Below are 23,740 nucleotides of genomic sequence, written 5' to 3'. Positions count from 1 at the left end.
TTCCTACAAAAACCTTATATTTTTTCCTTCTCAGCACTTGTCACAATTCTTAATTAGATATTTATTTATGCATTGACAGGTTTAGTGCTTGTTTCCTTTCCTAGGTGCAACTCCTCAAGGGCAGGGACAATGTCTGCTTGTTCACCAATGTCTTCTCAGTACCTAACACAGTACCTGAGTATAAGAGGTGCATAAGAAATATTTTTTAAATGAACATATGTTTAAATTCTAAACATTATGCTCAGCATGCTATGTTTATTTTTGCTCTGTTGTTAGAGTTGATTAGCTAGCAAAGGTGAGACAGTCCCCTGATATAAGGCAAGATTAAGCAATTCAATTTAATTCTGTTCAGTGAAGTTCAAGTCATTTCAATTATATTCAGTTCACTTTAATTTAATTCAACAAGCCTTCACAGATACTAGAAATCTGACAGCTTTTATGCTAGGGTGTGGAGAAATCAGTGATAAAAAATTATCCATTTCTTGCCCTCAAGAGGCCCCTCATTTAATGCTCCTCATCTTATAATCAATGACAATTGTAGGACCTATGACCAAACTTATCTCTGCTCATGAAATTGCAAATAGACAACTGGTCGACCTAAACTGGCTCTCATTGCCAGCACCTATCAATGTAATGTACTGGGGTATCTGATGACAGTTACAGAGTTTTAAACATTGCACAAGACCAGTGGAAGTGAATAATGAGATGATGACCAAGAATGTTGACTCCAATGACTCACCCTCCTTTACTGGTCCTTTCCAGTGACAGGAATTCTCCAATCCATATTGAAAACCTATCCTAGGATCTCAAGTCCCTTTCCAATTGATAGTTCTCCCTTTTATTCTGTTTCATCTTGAATATATGAGAGCTTAGCCTCCTCACTTCCCGAAAGACATGAGGTGAATAAGAGATTAAAACATAAAACATATTATCGATGTCCTGAAGTGAGTTATCTATTACAAGAAGCAGAAGTAGTGACTTTCAGGTACCACAGCTGAGCAGATGTAAATACCTGGGGATCTGGCTCTCAGTTCTCCAGTAGCTAAGGCAGAAGAAAAAGGAAATATATCCATTTATACAGTTTTACCTTTCAGACACAGAAAGCAAGAATAGCTTTCTGCAGAAACTACATTATTTTCTCCTCTGTAACTGTACACTGGCAGGAATTTATCATGAGTCCTTATAAAAGGACTTAGAAAAGCAGGGTAGACCTTACCCTAATCAGTTTCACAAAAGCAACAAATGTAGCTCAAACTGACTGTTCTCATACCCACCTTCAATAAAGGCAATTCTGTGAGAGATTGAAAGCATGGGATTCAACATTCTGCCTTCTGATGATCTAGCTTTATACTGGTTTAATTTAATTTAATTTAACCCCATTTCCTATTATCTGGACCTCAATAGAATCCAAGAAACTGTTTTCCCTTCTTCCAAGGATTAGCTTGGCTCTCTAGGATGCTTCTGTTTCCTCCTTTCCAGGCCAAATCACCTTTTCCACCCTGTCATTAAATTTCACATTTTTCCCTCTGAGTATTCTACCTGGTCTCCACATGACTCTTTCTTGGTCTTCCTAGATCTATGACAAATTTCACGATGTGGAAGGCACAGATAGGATAATAATAAAATACCTGGCCAAGAATAAGAAACATAAAGTCAGAGGATCTCAGAACTGGAAGGACTCTTCAAGGCCAACGCTCACCCTCATGCATGATGCCTTCTGCAGTATCCCCAGGAAAAGATCCAGTGACCTCAGCTTGAATAACTTGAGAAAGAAAGAACTGCCCACCTAATCAGGAATTCCCTTTTCCTGTAGATAGAATTGTTAGAAAGTTCTTTCTCATGTGGGGCTGTAAACGTTTTTCTTGTAACAGCAAGACATTGAACGATTCGGCTTCTGGAGCAAAATATTCTGAGAAGTTTATGCTTCTCATACACACCCACTCCTGCTCACTGGAATATTCTGCAAGGCTACCTAAATTTTCATCTGTTGTTTCTGCCCTGTCATAAGCTTAAATACTTCAGAAGTCAGTAATTCATTACTGGAATCTATTTGATCTCGATTCTGGGAACCTGTGTCATTCCTTACCAAACCGACCATGAGCTGGTCATGCTGATAAAACACAATCATTTGAGGGACACAAAGCATACTATATTTATTCCCACTGTCTTAAGTATTTTTGGCAAGAAAGAGAAGCATGCAGAGGTGAGAACCCTTTACCCCACATCAATTATGAGGGTGACCGGGTGGCTGGTAAATGACAGCCACTTCTGCGTGATTAGCCTCTCTATTGCTGGACATTGCTGGCACACCAGCTTTTTTCCTGGCCTTAGTACTTATTTAACAATCTTTAAGAGAACTCTGTGCCTAACACCGAATCTTAAAATGTGACATTGTTCTTATAAAATGAATATTTAAACCACATGCTGCAAATTCATACCCCCCAAAAGGGAAAAAAATATCCCCTTTGTCCTCTCTTTTACCGATAAGGAGTGGGGGTGCTGAAGAGAACAGCCACACTGTATGTGTATAGAGAGCTATAAATTAAATGTGCACACCAGGATTTCAATGAGACCATTCTAAACCATCAGCACTATTATTCAGATAATGGGGTTTTCAGATGTTCTGTATGCCCTGCTCTTGTTCGCCCACCTCTGGGGCTTTTCATTGCCCCTAGAAACCCAAACTTAGATGGGGAAGGAAAGCAAAGATGGTACCTAATAGCCTCAGAAACTCATTAACAATAGCACAGCAAGGTGCGAACGTGGTAGGTTCCTTTTCCTGCAAAGCAAAGCTTCTAGAGTATCTGTGTGCTCCTTTAGTCAGGACTCCTTCCCCACCATGAGGGCACATAATCAAGTTGACTAAAGACCGTGCTTTGTTCATCTATGTTCGTGTGTGGACATCATGTTTCCCACATGCAGGTCCATCCACTCTGTTCAGGGAGAATATCCACCAAACGAATTTTATTTTTTATTTAAAAAAATTTTTTTTGTTATGTTAATCACCATACATTACATCATTAGTTTTTGATGTAGTGTTCCATGATTCATTGTTTGTGCATAACACCCAGTGCTCCATGCAGAACGTGCCCTCTTTAATACCCATCACCAGGCTAACCCATCCTCCCACCTCCCTCCCCTCTAGAACACTCAGTTTGTTTTTCAGAGTCCATTGTCTCTCATAGTTCATCTCCCCCTCTGATTTACCCCCCTTTATTCTTCCCCTCCTGCTATCTTCTTCTTCTTCTTTTTTTTCTTAACATATATTGCATTATTTGTTTCAGAGGTACAAGTCTGTGATTCAACAGTCTTGCACAATTCACAGCGCTCACCATAGCACATACCCTCCCCAGTGTCTATCACCCAGCCACCCCATCCCTCCGACTCCACCCCCCGCTCCAGCAACCCTCAGTTTGTTTCCTGAGATTAAGAATTCCTCATATCAGTGAGGTCATATGATACATGTCTTTCTCTGATTGACTTATTTCGCTCAGCATAATGCCCTCCAGTTCCATCCACGTCATTGCAAATGGCAAGATCTCATTCCTTTTGATGGCTGCATAATATTCCATTGTATATATATACCACATCTTCTTTATCCATTCATCTGTCGATGGACATCTTGGCTCTTTCCACAGTTTGGCTATTGTGGACATTGCTGCTATAAACATCGGGGTGCACGTACCCCTTCGGATCCCTACATTTGTATCTTTGGAGTAAATACCCAGTACAATTGCTGGGTCGTATGGTAGCTCTATTTTCAACTTTTTGAGGAACCTCCATACTGTTTTCCAGAGTGGTTGCACCAGCTTGCATTCCCACCAACAGTATAGGAGGGTTCCCCTTTCTCCGCATCCCCGTCAACATCTGTCATTTCCTGACTTGTTAATTTTAGACATTCTGACTAGTGTGAGGTCCACCAAACGAATTTTAAATGTGCCCGTGCTGCTTTCATTTTCAAGAGCGCAGTACATCCGTGTCTTGGTTGAGGTGAGCTGGCAGGGCCTCTCCTGGCACCATGCTTGCTCAGGGTGGACTTTGCAGTAGAAACCTCCCCTTCCACTGCTGAGCTCAGTGTGTCTCTGTAAGCAGGCTTGTTTAAGGAAATCATAAATGCCCTCCAGCAGGGGTGGTTAAGAGGGTGAGGAGGAACAGTGGCACTAACTGGAACCCAACCAACCCTAGAGCTAACAGGGCCGTGAACAGATCAGGAACCTGGGAAGATCAAAGCTCTTCACTCCACCAAACCAGGCCACTCTGGGAGTCTGGAAAACCCAGAAGGAGGCCCATGTGTTCCTGAGCCTTCCTAGTGCATTGCCTCTGCTGTTCCATTAGTAGGAAGGATGTCCCGATGTTTTCATTCACTGACTGTTCAGCAGTAGAAAGAGTCCCAGATCCACCTGCGACCTTGGGCAGGCACCTGACACCTCTGAGCCTCGGTTTTCTCATCTGCCCAGTGGGGATGGGGTCCACTAAAGAAGAGTGCAAAGGCAGTCTCCCTCCCATCCTTTTTTACACATTTATTGAATATGCTCAGTTAAGTTTTGGATCCCAGAACCCTCCTACTGGAAAGAAAGACACATCACTCTCTGAGCATGCCCTGGCACTGTCCAAATGATCTTCTGTCCCCAGTGGTCCTAGGCAGGGGTATTAACCTCACAGGGCTGTGGAAAGGACAAAATAAGCATTAGCATTACACAGAAATAATAGTAATAGCTAACACTGGTCAAGTCCTTATATGTCAGGCAATGTGTTAAGTGCTTTCTATCTCTGGTCTCATTTAATCCTCACAGCGATCCCACGAGGTAGAAACTCATACTATCTCCCCGTGATATGGATGTAGAAACTGGGGCTCAGAGTAGTTAAGTGACTGGCTAACGGTCACACAGCCAACTAGGACTGATGGTGCCCATTTTCACTCATTCATTTATTCACCACTATTTATTGAGTGCTTGCATTTCTGAAAGAAATCTTGAGAATGAATTGAATCCATTTCTCTATCTCTGAGGAAGACTGCATTTGCACTCTTCTTTGCCAGAGAGATTCACTCTGGGAAACTCACTTTAAAAACCTGGTTAAACAAAGTCTGTATTTACAAACAGGTGAATTTAAGGGCATTCCAGTGCCTTTAAATAGTAAGTACTCCTGGTGCATTTTAAATGGGATTGATTCTATGCATTTTCTTAGCACACAGCTTTTCAGGAATGCAAAATATACCTGTGCCCAGCATCTTAAGGCTTTTAAAAGGGAGATGACGCCTTTCTCCTTGTTTGATTAAATGCTTATACCTCTTAAAGCATTTGTCTAGAAGCCCTTCCTTAATTCTAACCTGCATCCTATCTGAGATCCTGAAGGTAACTTCCATGCTCTTTGAGTTCTAATACAATTCAAGAGAGAGGGACCTGAAGGAAGAGGGTGGATCCGAGGTGGGTCATAGCCTTGTGTTGAGGACTCCTGTGAGATCTCGGGCAGTCTCTTGGATTAACAACATCACTTGTGGTTGAACCCTCTTCTTAATTCTGTTCTAGCTGTTCCCACACATCCAGTCCACCTCTGAGAAACCTTTTCTTGGAGACACTTAGAGCAGCAACTGTAATTTCTGCCATGTAACATAGCACCCGTTCAACTAGGATGGATTGTAGGGGTCATCAAATTCTGCCCTCGCAGGACAGAGGAGGAAGTTGAGGCTCTGGGAACTAAAATGACTTGACCAAAAACATGCAGCAAATTTGTGGCAAAACTGGGAAGACCATCCAGACTCCAGATCCCAACCTAGTGCCCTGCCCTTTGCAGATCTGAGTCTCCTTACCCTCACCTAAATCTTTGCTTCCCCAAGGTTCAGAGCCATGTCTTGTTCTTTCTTAGGACCCTCACAGCCCAGGTGGAGGCACAGTAGTTGCCCAAAGTACATCTGCCTTGCTTGGACTTGACCAGATCCAGGCAAGACCACCTTGGCCCTGAGACATGAAGAGGAACTGAATCTCTGAAGCCTTTGCACAATAGCTGTTTGTAAATACACTGTTTGTAAATAGACTTTGTTTAACCAGGATTTTACAGCAAGGTCTCCTGGCTGAATCTGTCCACTAAAGAAGAGTGCAAAGGCAGTCTCCCTCCCATCCTTTTTTACACATTTATTGAATATGCTCAGTTAAGTTTTGGATCCCAGAACCCTCCTACTGGAAAGAAAGACACATCACTCTCTGAGCATGCCCTGGCACTGTCCAAATGACCTTCTGTTCCCAGTGGTCCTAGGCAGGGGTATTTCCCCTTCCTCTCCTCCAGGACCACTTTGAGCCCTAAGTAGATGAAAAACCTGGCAATCTCACCTCCTCTGGGAATGACAATGCAGCTCCCCAGATTTCCATCATTTCTGAATCTCTGCAAGGCTCAGGGAGGGGGCACAAAAGTGCTTAGCTCTGCCCAGGTTTGCTCTCGGCCGGTGGGGGTCTGCAATAACCCTTCCACTCCCTCCAGCTCCCCTCTTAGAGATTTGCCAGTCACAGGAGGCACCATCTGCAATTGATTTCTAATGCCCCTGCTAAGTTCTAACAACTGGTGAAAATTCCTGCTCGTATTTCATGGACACTTCCCTGGCTGATGGTTCAAGTCACTATTGATTTAGTCATTGGGTTGCACACATGTGCATCTGAGCCTTTCCAGGCATCAGCAAACTTGACCACTCATGTAGTCAGTCCCCTCGACTTTGGGAGCCACCCCCTTGAAGATGTGTAAAAAAAAACCAAGTTTGGGAAGGTCCAGGACTCTGCATTTGGGGAATCAACTATCTTTTGGGCAAGTCACTCCCCTCCTTGGACCTCAATTTCCCCATTCATGAAATGGGAGAACAGGAATAGATGAACCCATGGGTCCCTTCTGAAGCCAAGTCCCATCTGACTGCTGAGTCGCAGCTGTGGGCAGGGAGGTAAGAAGGCTCTTTCTGGCCACTAGTTGACAGCTTGTCACAATTACCTTGACCTAGGCCTGAAAAAAAATTTTTTTGGCTTCAAAATACAAAAGGAAAATTGCAAAATCAAAATGAACAAGAGTTTAATTAAATGCCTATGTAATGCAACATTATGTAAATACCATTGTTAAGTTGGGTATTCATAAAAAAATTCATTATATTTAAAAACAATTTGTTCCTTAGGATTTCTCAATTTGAGAGAATTTTCAAATATGCCTGGTGATTGCTGAGGGCTTATAGCCATGAGTTACTCACAGCCAAATGCTTTCAACAGCCAAATCATAACAAAAAAGAAATCCCTTTTAAATATTTTACCACAAAAAATATTAACGTGGAATGCGGGTAACGTTCACTGTGTCTGAGAAGATGTGAAGTAACATCTCCAAAAATAAGAATGCCTAGAGCCTTTGAAAATCTTAAAACTGCGCTAGTACTAGAAGAACTAATATTTATTAAGCACTTACTCTGTGCCAAGCTGTGTTTCTGAACCTTTTGCATGTATTAGCTCATTGAATCCTTGAGACCATCTTTGAGTTAGGAACTATTCCCATGTTGTAGGCAAGGAAACTGAAGCAGGGGTAAGTAACCTTTCCAAGGACACTGGGTGGTTATCAGCACAGCTCGGGCGGGAAACCAACTGGGCCAGGCCCATGCTCAGAGCCACTCCATTGCACAAGATGCCTGGTGACCCTGGGTGTTTCCAGAGGAGAAAAGAAATGCTGGCACAGCTCTACAAATTAGGAGTGCAATTTACGTGGCTTCGAAAGCCTCCATCTCTTGCTCAGCCCTGCTGCTGCTGTCTCCCTGTGGTGTTCCTCTGCCTTCCACGTCTCCTTGCTAGCTCACTCTCAGCCCCACCTGCATGCTAATAGTAATGCAAAAAATACTGTTTTTTAAAAAAGAGCTGATAGCCATTGACAGCTCCATCAGTATTTTATACAGTACTTAATCTCATTCAATCCTCACAATAAACCTCATCTTATAAACAAGGGATTTGGAGTTTAGAGGCTTGAAATAATTTGCCCAGGGTCACATAGCTCTTAGAAGCAGTGAAAGCTAGGATTTATACTCTGGTCTTATTCCAAAACCCAAACTCTCTTTTATAATAGGAATATATGTGTATTGTTCAAGTAATTCCATTAATAAGTATCGTGAATAAAAAGTGAAGCCCTCCCTTTCCCACAACCAACCTACTCCTCTTTTTCTCTCTCTCTTTGACCCCCCTCCCACCATTAACAGTTTGGTGGGCATCCTTCCAGACTTTTGCTATATATTTAAATATCTACTTAGATATCTATCCATCTGCCCATTCCTTCCTCACTTATTTATTCTGGCTTCCCTTTCTATATGTGACAACTCCCAGGATGGAAAAGGTGATGACAATGCCTTACTAGGCATGTCAAAATTCCAAGGGCAAGGCTGACCAGAGCCCTGATATGTATCCATGGGATGAAGAAAAGCTTTTCACCACTTTGCAAAGTTTCTTTGGCTAACACATCAGGTTTGTCTACTCCTGCATGGTCTCATGTGCTGAAATATCACACTACCTTCTCAGCCTGGGAGGTTTCTGGGCTCAGCTGGCTCAGATCCCACCTGTGGGGAGCTTTAAGAAGAACAGGGCACCTGCATTAGACTAGTGGTACAAATCTGACTCACTGCTGCTTCTCTGTCCTTTGCTTAAGGGGGAATCATAGTTGGAATTATCCAGAAGAGAGAATCAGGCCATAGACTGAATTACGTGCTGCATTGGACAGGGTCATGCTTTTTGCATAGCCAGTGTCCACAGAGCGTCAAGCACACAGTAGGTACCCAGTAAGCTGTCAAATGAGGAGGCTAGTAGAATATGAACAGGGTCTCATCCCAGTGTTGCATGCAGAAAAGCTCTGTTACAGTGAATCTTTTGTTTGAAAAAAATGAGAGATTTTAGACCTCTGGTGGATTTTTTTTTTTCTTTTATTTTCATAGTCACAGTTCAGGAGCAAAGAAAAGCTTCTATCTCTCTGAAATAGTAGGAGAAACTCATGGGGTTTGGGTAACTTAAACTACAAGGCTCTCTTTCACATGTTGCAAAGATAGGAATATTTAACAATGACACCGACAATGTCATCTGTGCAAAAGAAGTGACTTCCTGGCTGAGAGATGGTCAAGATAACATTGTGCTGAAGAGTAGGAAGTCTGAGAGTTAGGGGCTCTGGTTCTGGTGCATGCTTCTTGGCTGTGTGATCTTGGGCAAGGTACTTAACTTTTCTGTTTCTTAGTTTCATCATCTGTAAAATGGTTATAGTGATAGCACCTACCTCATTCAGTGTGTGGAAGAGCACAGAGCTTGGTGTATATATACCTCTGTGTGTGTGTGTGTGTGTATGTGTGTGTGATAGTCTGGGCCTTCATGATCATACTATTCTTAATATCCAAGAGCTTGATTTCTATTGACAACTATCTGTTGAACGACTGATGAATGCACTGTATTGCACAGGGTGAGATGCTGAGGTAGATGCTCCACCCAAGCCATCTCTGAGTCCCCAGTGCAGAGCAGGGCGCACATGGTAGCCTTTCTAGTTGAGTTAGCCAAATGTTCCTAATTAAGAAGTCTAAGTGAGGGAGGGGGAAAGAGCTCTAAATTTTTATCCATAATATCTGGATTCAAGTCCCAAATCTGCCATTTGTCATCTTATGTGGGAGCATTAAGAACTCCTCTCCATATGGGGCCACATTTGCAGCTTTGGAAGGAATGACCATGGAACAAACAAGAGACTCAAAGAATGTGAGCCAGAAGGGCCTATAATACTGTCCATGCTAGGGTTGGTAAGACACAAAGTCTTCCCATTGTTTGTAAAGAAATGAGTATAATAAACACTCCCCTTCCCTCTTATTTCTACTCTATCCCTGCAAGAGTCATGATAAATGAGAGCAGTTAGGGAGGCATGAGGGAATGGTGGGGACTATGTTCATCTAAAGCAGGCATCTCTCATTGGCTTTCGCCAATCATCACCATGTCAGGCAAGCCCTGTCAAGCCAGCTAGTCTAACTTCTCGGCAGCTAGAAAACTTGACGATCACCTGAAACCTCCCAAATGTTATATGTTCCTGTCTCACTCAGAATTAATTTTGTAACTTTGAGTGGGCCAGCACCATGAGGGACAATGAAAACACTGTGGGCCAGTCACCCCATGGGCTGCCAGTGTTTGACCTCCAGTCCAATAGGCTCAGCCTACACAGCAGGACCCTGAAGCTCAGATCAGGCAAGGAGTCTACCTATGCTGGTGGTTATACAGAGGCCAGGATGGGCTCTGATCCTAATACTCCAGCCAATCGTAAGAGATCAAATAATGCTGTGACAGAATGTCACTGTTATAGGGAATAATGACAAAGCACCCAGAAAAACACACAACCAGACAAAATGGTTCATAGGTGAAAATAGCACACCCGAGGCTTGCTGTCATATGGAAAATCCACAGCAGAATCCAGGTGCAAGAACCAACACTGAAATAGAAACATGTAACCTCAGTGAATGATTCCTCTGCCATAAGACAGAGTTATGTATCATGTGCCCCCAAACTCAAGCTTCTCAATCCTGGTCACAGAGCTTTCTCCGCTCCCGTTTGCCCAGATTTGTCCTCTGAAAGCTTCTGTTGTTTGAAAGTCTGAAAAGGCCATGGTGCTGAGATAATACTAATATTTATTGAGCTCTTCGTACACGCCAGACGTTGCCTAAGCTCTTTGCCTATGTCAGTGCACTTAATCCTAAAAGCCCTATGAGGAAGGAAATTGAGGCCCAGAAAGGTGAATAACATCCCCCAAAGGCTCAGAGCTAGACAATAGCAGCTGTGGGGTTGGAATCCAGACAGGCTGGCTCCAGAGGCCAAGCTTTCAGTCACCGTCCAGAATCGTTCCTGCTTCATTTCATGATACCACAACACACAGAGGGCAAGAAGGGTGCCGCCATCTACTGAGAACATTGCAAGATGGGCTAGAGGATTTGGTTTGGGTGGAGCCCAAGCATTCTTCAGAATGGAGGGCACCAGATCTGCTAGTGAACAGTATCGGTGGTCCCTGAAGGGACAGACCCTCCTCCCCTGTGACTTTCATTTCTCCTTGTGAATGTGCAATTCTGCCAGAGGACAATCTAAACCAGTATTCACTCTAAGAGAAAATCGAAAAAGGAGGCTTACTTGCTAACTGATAATGAGGACGAATGTGTGTTCCAGAGTCTATTTGCATTCCTGACTTCAAAAATGAGACCTTTGACTTTTTTATCAAGAAGTCTTAAATGACAGGGTGATACCCTGCTCCATTGGCTCCTTTAATTAAATGAACTCTGAAAAGTTACACCTCTGTGTACACTCAGAATCTCTCCTACTCTCCTCCCTTTCAATCTTTGTAATTTATTTTAAAGATCACAGTGAACATGTTGTTTGCTTTGGGGCCCATGGCCCAAAGAAATCAAATTCTAACCTGATCATAGCGTTCCATTCCTTGTCACCCCCGTCATTAAAAAGACACCACACTCCCCCCCCACCCACCCAGTTAGTACCACCTCCGAGTCAAGTGCACATGCTATCTGGAGTTTCAGTCTCCAGCCACCTTTCCAAGTTATTTCCCACTTTTCCTTGACTGATTCTCCTGCCCTTCAACTGAACTGGGCTACTGGTTGCTATCTCTTTCAAGAAACATTTAAGAAACCATCCCTTCATGCAGCATGATGACATGTGGAATGAATTCTCTCCTTTTGGGGGTCTCCATGAGGTTTCCCAGGCACCTGTGTCTAGAATTCTGCCCATGTTGGAATCTGCCTTGTCTCAATCTCCCTCTTGAGAAGTATAAGTAACAGGAAGGCAAGAATTGTATCTTCAGTGATTCCCTGTCACATTTTACTCATAGTAGGCATTCAGCAAATATTTCTAAAATCGAATTAATCATCTGGGGAACTGATGCATGAATGGAACAGCCTTGGACTTTTGTGTTTACATTCAAAACAATGCCACGGGAGCTGTATCACAGAGCTATTCACCTTTATCCGCATGCTCTGATTTTCACTGAATAACAATCCTCTCTGTTAGAAAACACAGTGGTTCTGAAGTAGGGGGGGCACTCAGTGGCTTCTCTTAAACTTCTGGGACTGGATGAATGTAAACACAGTATGGGATATTCTTTTAATTTGGTAACTTAACCAACGCTTGTCACTCCTGCCTTATGCTGAACAGTGCTTTTGGTACGTGGGAGACACGGGGGAGTAACCAGGTGCTGGTCCTGGGGGAGCTCCTGGTCAGCACAGGAATCACAAACCGCCCTGAGGGTCTGGCCCTGAGGGGGTGGCCAAAATTATCTGTGGAAGGAAGGAATAAGGTAGGGGAGAAGGAATGGAGGGACAGAGAGAAGGAGAGACCTAAAAATAATACATAAATGTATGTGTCTGCATGTGTGTGTGTATAGATAGATAGATAGATAGATAGTTAATTAGATAGATAGATGATGTAGATCATGGATGGGTAGGTATGAAAAAATAGAGAAAGGTGAAAATAATCATTCTCCCTTCTCCACCCTGTCTCTCTCTGTAACATTAGCCTACTTTATCTTCTTTATAGCACTTATCACAATATGAAATTAATTTATGTACAGGTTTATTTGTTTACCTTTTATTTTAAAAAAAAAGCATTCTGAATTCCCCTATCAAAACGTAATCTCCACATGACTGGGGAGCTTATCTTTACTATTATTCACATTTTCCCCAGAGCCCAGGCCATAACAGACAAATGACTCTCTGTTAGGGGAATGAATAAAAGAAGCTGTCTGATGGACTTTTCACACCTAGAATTTGAACCAGAAAGTAAATCAGGTGTGCTATCCAGTGGGGACCTGGTTCCTCTCTTGGTGCCTTACAAGAGGAACTCTCTGGGTCTCCCAAGAGTGGGGTCAGCCCCAGGGGGAAAGGTCTAAGGGGGACAGAAATGGCACCTACCAACCCTGCTCCTAGCAATTCAATGACCACCTCCTGCCCCCTGGGGCATAGCTTTTCAGAATGCTGCATGGTGTGGCATTTATTTTTTATTTATGGAATGCTTGTGTGCTCATGCCAATCTAGCAGGCACTATGACACAGAAGGGCCCATTCCTGTTCCTCTCCTCCAGAGCACAGGCTATATGAAGAACAATGCATGCACGCTAAACAGCTGGTCTTTCCCTCCCCCTACAACAAATGCACTTATTGTTAAGGTTTTATCATAGTTGGAAATCTTCATCTCCACTTTTAGAGGGGGGAAATAAGAAATAATGAAACAAAAAGGAGACAGTTTAATATGGAGGGTTGGATAAGCCCAGGTTCCAAGGTGGACAGACCTGAATCCTAATCAGGACAATCATGAATTAGTTGAGTGGTCCTGGGCACGATGCATCACCTCCTTGAGCCCTGCTTTGCCATCTGTAAAAAGGGGCTAATGAAGTCTGCCTTGGAGGGTTGTGGTGAGGGTAATGGATGAGGAGATAGCAGGTAGCCCAGTGCTTGGCACTCAGCCTGGGCACCATCAATGAATGCCAGTTCCTTCCTTTTTCCCCTTGGAAAATGCTCCATCCTATTCCAAGATACACCTCTTCCTCCTAATCTTGGCTCAGTTCATTAATTCAAGTGGGTTCACAGTGACTGTATTGTGTAATGTGCCAGTTAGAAATATGGGGTCTGCTATCAGACCGCCCAGGTTAACATCCTGGCTCTCTCACTCATTTGGTGTGTGACCTTGGAAGTCTGCGTAATCTCTCTGACTTCAGGTTCTGCAGTTCTACATGGGAACAATCACAGGAACCCAGTGGAGCTATGTGAGAATGAAGTGGATGTTGCATATAAAACGTTAGAACTGTACCAGGAACATCATACATGTTCCAGTATTAGTGTACTCAACACTCCACTGCTGCCCCCTCTGGCCTTCGTCCTTGACCCTCCAACATGGCTGAACTCCTTCCTGACTCAGGGCCTTTGCCTATGCTCTTCCCTCTGCCTGGAGCGCCGTGCCCCCAGATCTCTGCATAGCTGGCTCCAGCTCAATAGATAGGTCCCACCCCAAAGACCCTCTCTATAGTGAGGTCTGGGCTGCCCACTCAATCTCTATTACCTTCCCTCAAATCTGACGTTGTCTATGACAAACACCTCTTGTGTGATTTTCAGAGCACTCATGATCACATGAAATTATTTTCCCTATTTGGTTTGCTCATTTATTGTCTCTCCCCACCCCACTAGAATGGAGCTCCATGAGAGCAGAAACCAGCCTGTTTTATTCCTTGAAGTAGTGTCTGATGTATAGCAAGTCCTCAGTAGATTTGTGGAATGAAGTGAATGGATGTGTGAACTAATGCGTGAATGAATGACAATGCCCCTAGTTGAGAGTGAGCTGGGATGCCTGGCTCTTTGCAGTGCTTTGCTGGGTTTCTGCTCATCTGAGGCCCAACACAGGAGATGTGCTACAGGCCAATTTCTAAAATTCTCTTGCACTTTCCTCCAGATAGGAAAACCAGCTAATGATATACTTGATAAAGATAAAGATAAAGGTGCTAAACATAGCTCCTGGGAGAGACCTCTGGGACTTCCTGTGACTAATCCCCCTCAATCACCCAACTAGTAGAGCTAACACATCTCATCCCTCAGATTCCTGCCTCCTGATGCACCAGGCTGGGTGGGAACACTACTCCACTCACTGCTGCCTTCCAGAATGATCCTAGGAGCTGGAGGCCTGCCCTTCTCTTCAAGGGACCTGAAGCTTGGGTCTCTTTCTCCCTCAAGGGCAGAAAGACTGCTAAATTTCACCTTCCTCACAATTATTGCTGCTGAGATCACCTGTGGAATAATCTGGGCCTCTTGGGTAAACACAGATTTGGCTCTGAAGAGCCTCATTCAGCTGATGGTTTGTGAAAGGAAGGTGGGCAGCAGGGAAGGGAGGGCATGGAGCCTGCCTGGCCTGGCCTGCGTGTCTTCCTGGAGCCAGCAATGTGGGGGATGTTCATCTTTCTGGAAAAGAACCACATCAATATTCTGGGTGACTCTCATGCAAGTATGGACAAGTCTTGGAGCTCAAAGCCAGGAAAAAAAATCAGGCCACACAAAGGACCAAGGCCTTAGAAAAATCAAAATAATAAGCAAAAACCAGAGATGCTGGAAAAAAATCTTGGGGCTAATACTTCCAGAGGGAAGAAGTATTCTACAGGCTGGAAGAATGAGTGATTTTCAAGTGGGAGGGGCACACCCACTGTCCTTTCTACTCCTTCTTAGTGGACACATAATGAGGCTGCTGCAAATCTGCTGACACAGCCCAGCCAGTCATTAACTGAGGGCCCAGGCAACCTACTTCACTTCTCTGAGCCTTGATTTTCTCACCTTTGAAATGGGGACAATAATACCTCCCTAACTTGGAAAGAACTCGTAGTAGGATCAATTGAGGCATGACACACAAAATGCTTAGCACCATCTGGGCACAGAGCAGCAGCTCAATTAAGGGCCCTGTTTTATTTTCATTGCAGTCGAGGTTATTCCCACTAATTTTTCACTCTAAGACCCAGAGTTCAAATGTGTCCTATTTTCCCCTCCTGATCTTTCTGCACAAAATGATATGTCTCCTCTAATCAGAGGAGGGAAGGGAGCTGCCACTCATTATGTAACCGCAATGGCATTGACCCACTGTACGGATGATAACAGTCCCAGAGAGGTGAAGTGACTTTCCCAAAACCACACAGCTAGTAAGTGGCAGAGCCAGGGCTGTTTAGTTTTAAACCCACACTGTCTGAACCATGCCAAAGGATTCTTCCCAGACCAAGAGGAAGAGAAAGGAACTACATTGTGTTCTCAAATCTGGGAATGGAGGGTCTCCACGAATGCGAATGCTCTTTAGTCTTAGTGGTGTCAAGAAGAAACTCTAAGTTGTAATAAGGATCTAAATCCTCCTAGAGTTATCTGCCAGCCATTCTCAGGGGAGACAGACCCCAGAGAGGAGGTCTAAAAGGAAAAAAAAAAAAAAAAAGAACATTTGGCAGATGGGGACAGGCCAATGAGACGAGACAGCTGAGAAGTGAAGTGTTCCAAGTGAATGGAGCCCATTGGGCTGACTGAGGAGGGAGACTTCTTCCTACTGCAATCACTCAGCTTCTGCATCAACATAGCCAATACTGCCAGCTGCTCTTAAAGCTGCTCAGAACGGGCAAGGGTGCTAGTGTTAATGATAGCTACCCAGTGCTTTTATAAACCTGTTTGCTCATGTAATCCTCTCAACCATTGCAACGTGGGTATCATTGTCCCCATCTCGCAGATGAGGAGACTGAGGCTCAGGCTGGTGAAATGCTCTCCCAAGATCACTTGGATCTAGCACTTTGTAAGGCTAGAGTTGGGATTCCATGGAGGGCTGGGGGATTCCAAAGCCCGGTTGGTCCTCACTACACATGCTTGTTTGCTCTCCCTTTCTCCAAACCTCCATATCCCCCCCCCAGCCCTACTCTTAGGGTCATTGCCTGCTGCTTGTAACTGGGGCAGGACAAGGCTACTACTGCCATGCTCTATTTCTGATAATCCTTCTTGCTCAGCAGAACATGCCCTGCCTGCCTTGAAGGAACAGTCTGCTTTGCTCTAAGGTGCTGGCCATATCACTGTCCTTACCTTTCGGACACCTCTCCATGCAGGTAGAATATCAGGGAGTCAGGGCTCACCAGCTTTCTAGGCTGCATAAAATCAGGGTCCTCCGTCAAGGACTTTGGTGTGTCATTTTATCTCTGTGCCTCATTTTTCACTTAAGAGAAGCCATAGGTATGTCTTTGTTTATGTGAAAACTCCCAGAATTTAAATATTAGCATGTAATTCACAGTTTAGTATATGTGCTGCTGAAGCAAGCACTCTAGTTCACATTTTTAAAAAAGTATTTGGACCAAGAAATCATATCCATGTGCTGAATTTGGCCCACAGACCACAAGTTTAGAATCTCAATATTGCCCTGTCCATGGGGCAGGATCTGAGGATGGGACCAACCCTACAGAGAGCTGCTGCTTATCTGGAAGGAGAAATCTAATCCAGAAGTCATGGTTTTCCCCAAAAGGGAATGCACCAATGAATATTTTAAAATCTATTCATCTAATTCACATTCCTGAGGCATTCTCCAAAGCTGAAACTCAACTTCACACAGGTATATTACAGAGCAGGGACATTTGATCTGGGTGGGGGGAAGACTCTATATTACCCCCCATTTCATGGAATAGAGAAGCTTCAAGGGGCATTCAAAGCTGTGAAGGCTCTCCAGCTCATCCTGGAACATTCCTACATTTATTCTTCTTTTGGCGGGGGGGCTACTGATATTAACAACGTTTGTTGTACGTATATGATTTGCTAGGTATTTTACATATAGTGTCTCACTTAATCCTAACAATATTGTGAAGAAAGTGTTATTATCCTTGTACTTCAGCTGAGTAAGCAAACCTATACTCGGAGAGATCAGCCGTCATGGTCAATGATGGAGGAAGAGCTCACACCAGGTCTTGGGAGCATTAGAGATAGGTAAGCTTCCAGTAGGTTGATTGGTGGTTTGACTGGTTCCTGAGCCCTGTGTCTCCGTTATGTAAAGGTCAGGGACTATCTTCTCTTTCCCTGTATCCCTTACAGGGCCAAGGTCAGAGCCTGCCCACCTCATATCCTCAATGCATAAAAGCTTCAGTCAGTGGAATTGGTCCCGTCTTGGGGAAAAATTCCTCCTCCTCAGCAGAGGGGGAACTTGGGAAGGAAAATTACAGTTTCCTGTAAAATATGGAAATAGATGCTTACAAACAAGTTCAGATTTATGATAATTTCCTGATACCTCAAGACATCCCACTTGAACATCTGTGTGGTTCATGGGTGAGTGCATGAACTGTTGCTAATCAGAAATGAATTGTGCCAGCCCCACAGACCCATGTTTCTTGCATTTTTAGATTTTTCCCTCCCACCCAGTCTCCCTCTAAGTTAATTAGACCATGGGAGAGGCATGGATACTCTCCCATGGTTCAGAGTAGGCAGAAATCACTGGGGAGAGAGAATAGACCAAGGAAAATAGTGTTTTTCTTGCCTTGACAATTGATTTTTTCACTCTCTTCTCCACCACCCATACGCACACTGCCATAAATAAGATATACTACAGACTTTCTCAGGTGTCAACATCTTAATGAGCGAATCTGCTTTCTAACACCTTGGAAAAGGTCAATAAAGAAAGAAAGAAATTAAGAGACAGGCCCCACATCCGTCTCATGCGAACTTCCTCCATCCCCACGAAGAGCAGCAGTGAAATTGTTATTTTGCAACTGCAGAACAGATGTGAAGCCCAAATGATATGGTGGAGTTTTATTTTCGAGTGGTGCATATTTTTAAATTGGGAGAAAAGATAGGGCTTGACATTTATGGGCAACAGAGTCCCTGTTGCACAGCGACCCTGCTGTTAAGCATAAGCTGACACAGGCAGGCCTGGAGAAGTGGGGCTCTCTTCTGGAGGGACCTTTCCCCATCCCATCCCTCTACCTGGAGAAAGCGTGGTATGAAATGTCTGCTAGTTTCCTGTGGCCACTCTTATCCCTCCAGTCTGTTTTCCACACAATAATCAGAGTGATCTTTTCCAGCCCAAACAGAATCATGTCATGTCATGCTGAAGACTTCAGTGGTATACATAGCTCTTAAGATAAAGTCCAGAATCCTTAAGGTGGCCCAGGGTTCTGCTTGGTCTGATTCTTCCTTCCCTCATCATCATGCACCACACCCCTTGCACGGTCCATTCTAGCCCAAGGGTCTTCAAATAGCCACTTGCCCTTGCTCCACAGGGCCTTTGCACCTGCAGTGACCAATGTCTAGAACATTCTCACTCTACCTTCCCTCTGTAGCCTTCAAACCTCAGCCTCCCTTGACCTCCCAGACAAGGGCTCCTCTCCCTTTCATGTCCTCTCCCTGTACTGCATGCTTTCCCTTCAGAGCACTTCTTCAGTTTTTAATGAAAAACTCAATTGTGGGTGACCTGATTAATACCTGCCTACTCTGCTGAACCGCAAGTCCACGAGGACAGGTTCTCCATCTCTTTCTGCTCACCTCTGAATACTTAGACTAAGCATGGATCAGGGTTCCTCATCCTTAGCACTACTGATATTTGGGATTGGATAATTCTTTGTTGGAGTAAGAGGAGCTGTCTTGTGCATTATAGGATCAGCAGGAGCCTTGGCCTCTACCCACTAGATGCCAGTAGCAACTCCAAAGTTGTGAAAACCAAAAATGTTTCCAGACAATGCAAAATTTTCCCTGGGGTGCAAAATCACTCCCAGTTGAGATTCACTGGATTGGAATCTGGCACACAGTTGGCATTTAATAAAGGCCTGCCCCCTTTCCAAAGCTGTTTTTACTTTCTTTTGAAAAGCAGGAGATCCCTTTCTAAAAATCAGTGGAAGGCTAGTACAGAAAACAGTGGAACAAGGTGCTGCCCAAGGAGAGGGATGGGGATCCTGGGACCCACCTACTCACCCCTCTTCCGACCCTCAGCAGTCCCCAGGGACAGCTTGAAAACTCTCAGGGGAATGTGGGCATATAGGTTGGGGGAGGAAAAAACAAAAGATGACTCTACCAGCTAACCTTAACCAAGTCACCTAAATGTTCAGAGCCTCCCATTTTTTTCATCTGTAAATTGGGAAATGAGGGTCTCTACCTTACAGGTTTGTGGTAAAGAATAAATAAGTTAAAGTGAGCAAAGTATCTTATTCAGTGCCTGGCACATAGGAGGAGCTAAGAACTCCTATTTTTAAATTACCTATAGGGTAACTTTTTTTTTTTCCTATTTCTTATATCCTTCAAGGAACTTACCAGAGAGCTGTTTTTGCTTACAAGAACTTTAAGCATCTTACTAATTTTATATGAAAACAAATATTTGGCATGGAGATCCCTAAAAGACCATTTATTTTTAAAACCAAAGACTTGTTTAAGGTGGCCGCTGTTCTGGGTAGCTCTGTAAATACTCCTTGAATGGACTATAAGGGGTAGGGGGACAGGTGTGCCTCTGCAGGCGTGACCTCTGTGGTTGGAGATCTACAGGCATGCAATAAAGGTTAGCCAAATGAATGAGCCTCTGGCTGTTTCAAAATGTAAAGGCTCCCAGGATCTCTGAATTTTCCTTAACCATGAGTTTTCACTATGCGCCTCCATGCCTGGAGGTGAGGTCCATGGTTATGTCCACCAACCACGACACTGTAAAGGGCAAGAGAAATTGTTCTGGAAGATGAAGAACCGAGACTAGGCTGGCAGAATGGATGAAAGGGCCTACCATTCGAGTGAGAGAAGAGAATTGCATTTCAATGTTGTCCATGACCATCAGTGACATGGTAGCAGGCCTAATGCCTACTAAGTCCCAGACCCTTGATGTCGAGGGATAACGAGGTGCAGCAGAATTGTGCCCTTGAGCCAATTAGCATCCAGTAGAGGTGCTACTGCTGGGCAAAAGTGTTACACGTAGGAGGTAAATATAAGAGAGTTTAGGAGAAGGGATAAAAGAATAATAGTAAGTACTCTTTCTTCATCTGAAAAATTAAAATAATTATAATATCTACCTCATAGGGTTGCTGTGGGTATTGAGTTGGTATAAAGAGCTTAGAACAGGGTCTGCCACATAGTAAGTACTCAGCAGCTGTTACTGTTAGCATCAGCCATTTACTGAACATTTACTGTGTGCCGAGCACAGATAAGCATGTATTATCTCATAGCCTCAGGAGGCAGACGTCCTATTATCCCCATTTTACATTTAAGGAAACCATAGATTAGGGAGATGAGAAAGATCTACCTAAGATCAGGCACCTTAGCAATGCAGATCCAGGAAGCAAACCCAAGTCTAGTTCTTGGCAAACATGTTCTTAAAGGGTCAGATTTTGGGCGGGGGGGTGTCAGATTTTTCTTAAAGGACCAGGGAGTACATTTTTAAGATTTGTAGGCCATAAAGTCTGTGCTGCAGCTCTTCCAACTCTTCCACTGTAGTGTGAAAGCAGCCATAAACAATATGTAGACTGATGGGCATGGCTGTGTTCCAATAAAACTTTATTGACAAAATCAGGTAGTTTGCCAGCTTCTCTAAACCACTGCCATATACAGTCTCTCAAAAGATGTCTGCCAGCTGAAGATAACAGCAAAGAGCTGTCAAGACCGATTAGGTCACAGAATGTAGGCTAATTTAGTGAGTGGGCATTGCCACATCTTAATTATTATCCTCTGATCATACATTATTCATGGGAACGATGTAGTGTTGGTGCACCAAATCTATATAGATTGGAGTGCACCCTCCTTGGAGGTTTGCATGGTCTGGGAAATGCTCTATCCTATAGTGAATAGGTAGCCAGACCGGTTTCTCCAATGATGGTGTCCAAATATTTGCTAATTCATAAAGAAAAGAAGCCCAATAATCACCACAATAAAGACCTGCTGATTCTCTTTGCCCCCTTACCAAAACACACAGAATAGATATCATTATTCATTTTGATTATCTTGCAATTGGCTCTATTTCCCTCTCTTGGCTCTTGGTCTGCTATTGACTAGCAGTGAGACCTTCAACAAGTCACTTCACCTCCTGGTGCCTCAGTTTCCTCCCCTAAAATTGCCAGGCAAGGTCAGAGCTGGGACTAGGGGGTGGCAAGCGAAGTGCCCTGAGCTTGTGTGATGCTCCTTAATGTTGCCTTTTTAAATGCTGCACTCTGGGCCCTCGCTTGCAGCACCCTGACCCCAACTCTGTTATGGAGTCACAGACATTCCCTTCTGTGTAAAATGATGTCCAGCAGTGTTATCTTTCTTGGGTCTCTTAAAAAACATTCTGTGCTTCTTGGGTTTGATTCTGGATGTATTGTCAAGATGCAGACTCTGTTGATGTTGTTCTCTGTCTCCTGAAGGGCAGACAGGTGGTTTTGAACATTTTCAGACAACTGGGGAACTAATTTGTTTGTATTTGCAAAAATACTTAGGAAGCAGAAAAATACTTCCTTAAAGTTGTTTTTCCCCCAAGAAAAAATTCCTGCTAACCTCTTAAAGGGTATCTGACTTGGCCTTTTATTAGTAGTGTTGAGAGGCGTGAAACTGTCGCCATTTAAGGATGTAGCTGATAGAGAATGCTTTTTTCTGCGTGCTCTGCTGAGTAAATGTCATTCCTAATTATTATTTATCTGCAGGACTTTTGAGTTATAATGTCTCGCTCTACCAGAAATGTCTGATTTTTTATATTTTTAGAGAACCCGTTTTTCTCCTATGAAGTCAGTGTACTGTGCACAATTTGACAAGTTTTAAGACATAACATAGCGGTTGGAACTCTAAGCGAAATAACCCAGTAATGAAGGATGACTTCCGCGCAACTGCGATGTTCATCACTGCTCTGCTATGAAGACCATTTCACTGCTAAGTAGGTAGGACATGATAAAGCGCTGACTTCTCAACTAGCGTACATTAGCATTCGCTTCTTAATGTGGTCTCCCAAACCTTGACCTGATCTTCGAATGGCTGCCGTCCAAAGGTGCTAGTGGTTTTAGAATCTACACTTCTCTGCTTAGTTGCCTTTCCGGATGTCAGACCTTGGTGACTGAGCACAAATGAAGGGAAAGAGAGCTAGACCAATCTAGTCACCTATGATGGCTCAGTAGGATCAGAAGGACCTGCTGACATTCAGTTTCCCTACACCAGCATGTGAGTTGAGATCTTCTTTGCTGATTTTAAATTTTGACCTAATAATGTGCAGGAGAGAGGATGTCTACTGTGACTCACAGAATTTGTACGTCGCCTCTTGTAGGCGACGTACACATTCACTCAGAGATGGCAACAGTATGTTGAACCACAGACCGTCCTTATACACTGCGGCTCCCTCCAATTACGAGGGCCCTGCACAGCGCAGGCCAGTCCCGTAAACTGCCAAGTTGTCCTGACCGCTGCTTAGCTGCCCGCCTGATGGACTCCCTCTCCAGTGCTCTTTCTATTAATTATCAGAACTTCCCGAGATTAAACTCCCTGATTTAGGCCAGTATATTGGTGGCTAAGATTCACATTAGCTTACTCCTGCCTAGCACTGTCCCTTCACAAACCACTTAACTTTATTTTTTTTATCAGAGTTAATATTAAGGCTAGATGGTTAAAGTTGTTTTGACAACATTGTATTTTATTTGCCTATTTGCAGGCGATGGTAAAATTAACATTATCACATAGATAATAATGGAACTACTAATGATAATACACGATAACTAACATCCATCGAGTCATAAGCCTGTGAGTGACACTGTACTAACACCTTGCATACACTATCCCACTGAATACTCATTAGTGCATGGTAGGGTGGATCTCGGCACTAGCCGCATTCCAGAAATGAGAGAGGCAAGGCTTAGCAAGGTGAAGTGTCTTGCCCAAGGTCAGGCAGCCCGGAAATAAAGAGCAGGATTTAGATCTAGGTCTGCTACAACCTAATGTGTGCAGTTAGGTTGGGAGAAATATGGATACTGACAAGCGTTGCATCCCTTGCATACATTCCCTTCCTGTGTGGCAAGTGCTGTGGTAGACACTGGATACCCTGCCCTTAAGGATTTGTTCAGTGAGCACGAGGATAGGTACATCAGTGGGGACAACCCAGGGTGGCATCAGCTAGGATCCACTTCAGGGACAAGTACCAGAGTACTTAGAAGGAAAATGTAAATCAGACCAGATCAAGGGCATCTTCCCAAGGAAAGAATGTGGAGGGAACTTGTCCCAAGGGATTGACAATTCTATTCCATGTCTACTAAATGAAGAATAAGGGAAGTGACAC

At 43.8% G+C, this 23,740-nt stretch overlaps 2 protein-coding genes across 3 annotated transcripts in view; one reads left to right on the top strand and one right to left on the bottom strand.

Moving 5' to 3' along the window:
- The window catches only part of DOCK2 (dedicator of cytokinesis 2), a 475,105-nt gene that overhangs the window by 111,484 nt on the left and 339,881 nt on the right, over positions 1–23,740 (bottom strand). The window lies entirely within an intron of this gene.
- INSYN2B (inhibitory synaptic factor family member 2B) overlaps positions 1–23,740 on the top strand; it is a 120,901-nt gene that overhangs the window by 18,051 nt on the left and 79,110 nt on the right. The window contains exon 2 of the mRNA XM_032403692.1: positions 22,186–22,358. The gene's annotated coding sequence lies outside the window, so the exon portion shown is untranslated. The remainder of the gene's footprint in view (positions 1–22,185; positions 22,359–23,740) is intronic.

Source organism: Phoca vitulina, unplaced genomic scaffold (assembly GCF_004348235.1).
Source record: "Phoca vitulina isolate PV1807 unplaced genomic scaffold, GSC_HSeal_1.0 scaffold6, whole genome shotgun sequence".
NCBI lineage: Eukaryota > Metazoa > Chordata > Mammalia > Carnivora > Phocidae > Phoca > Phoca vitulina.
Note: the sequence above shows the minus strand (reverse complement) of the source record. Positions and strands in the feature narration are given on the sequence as shown.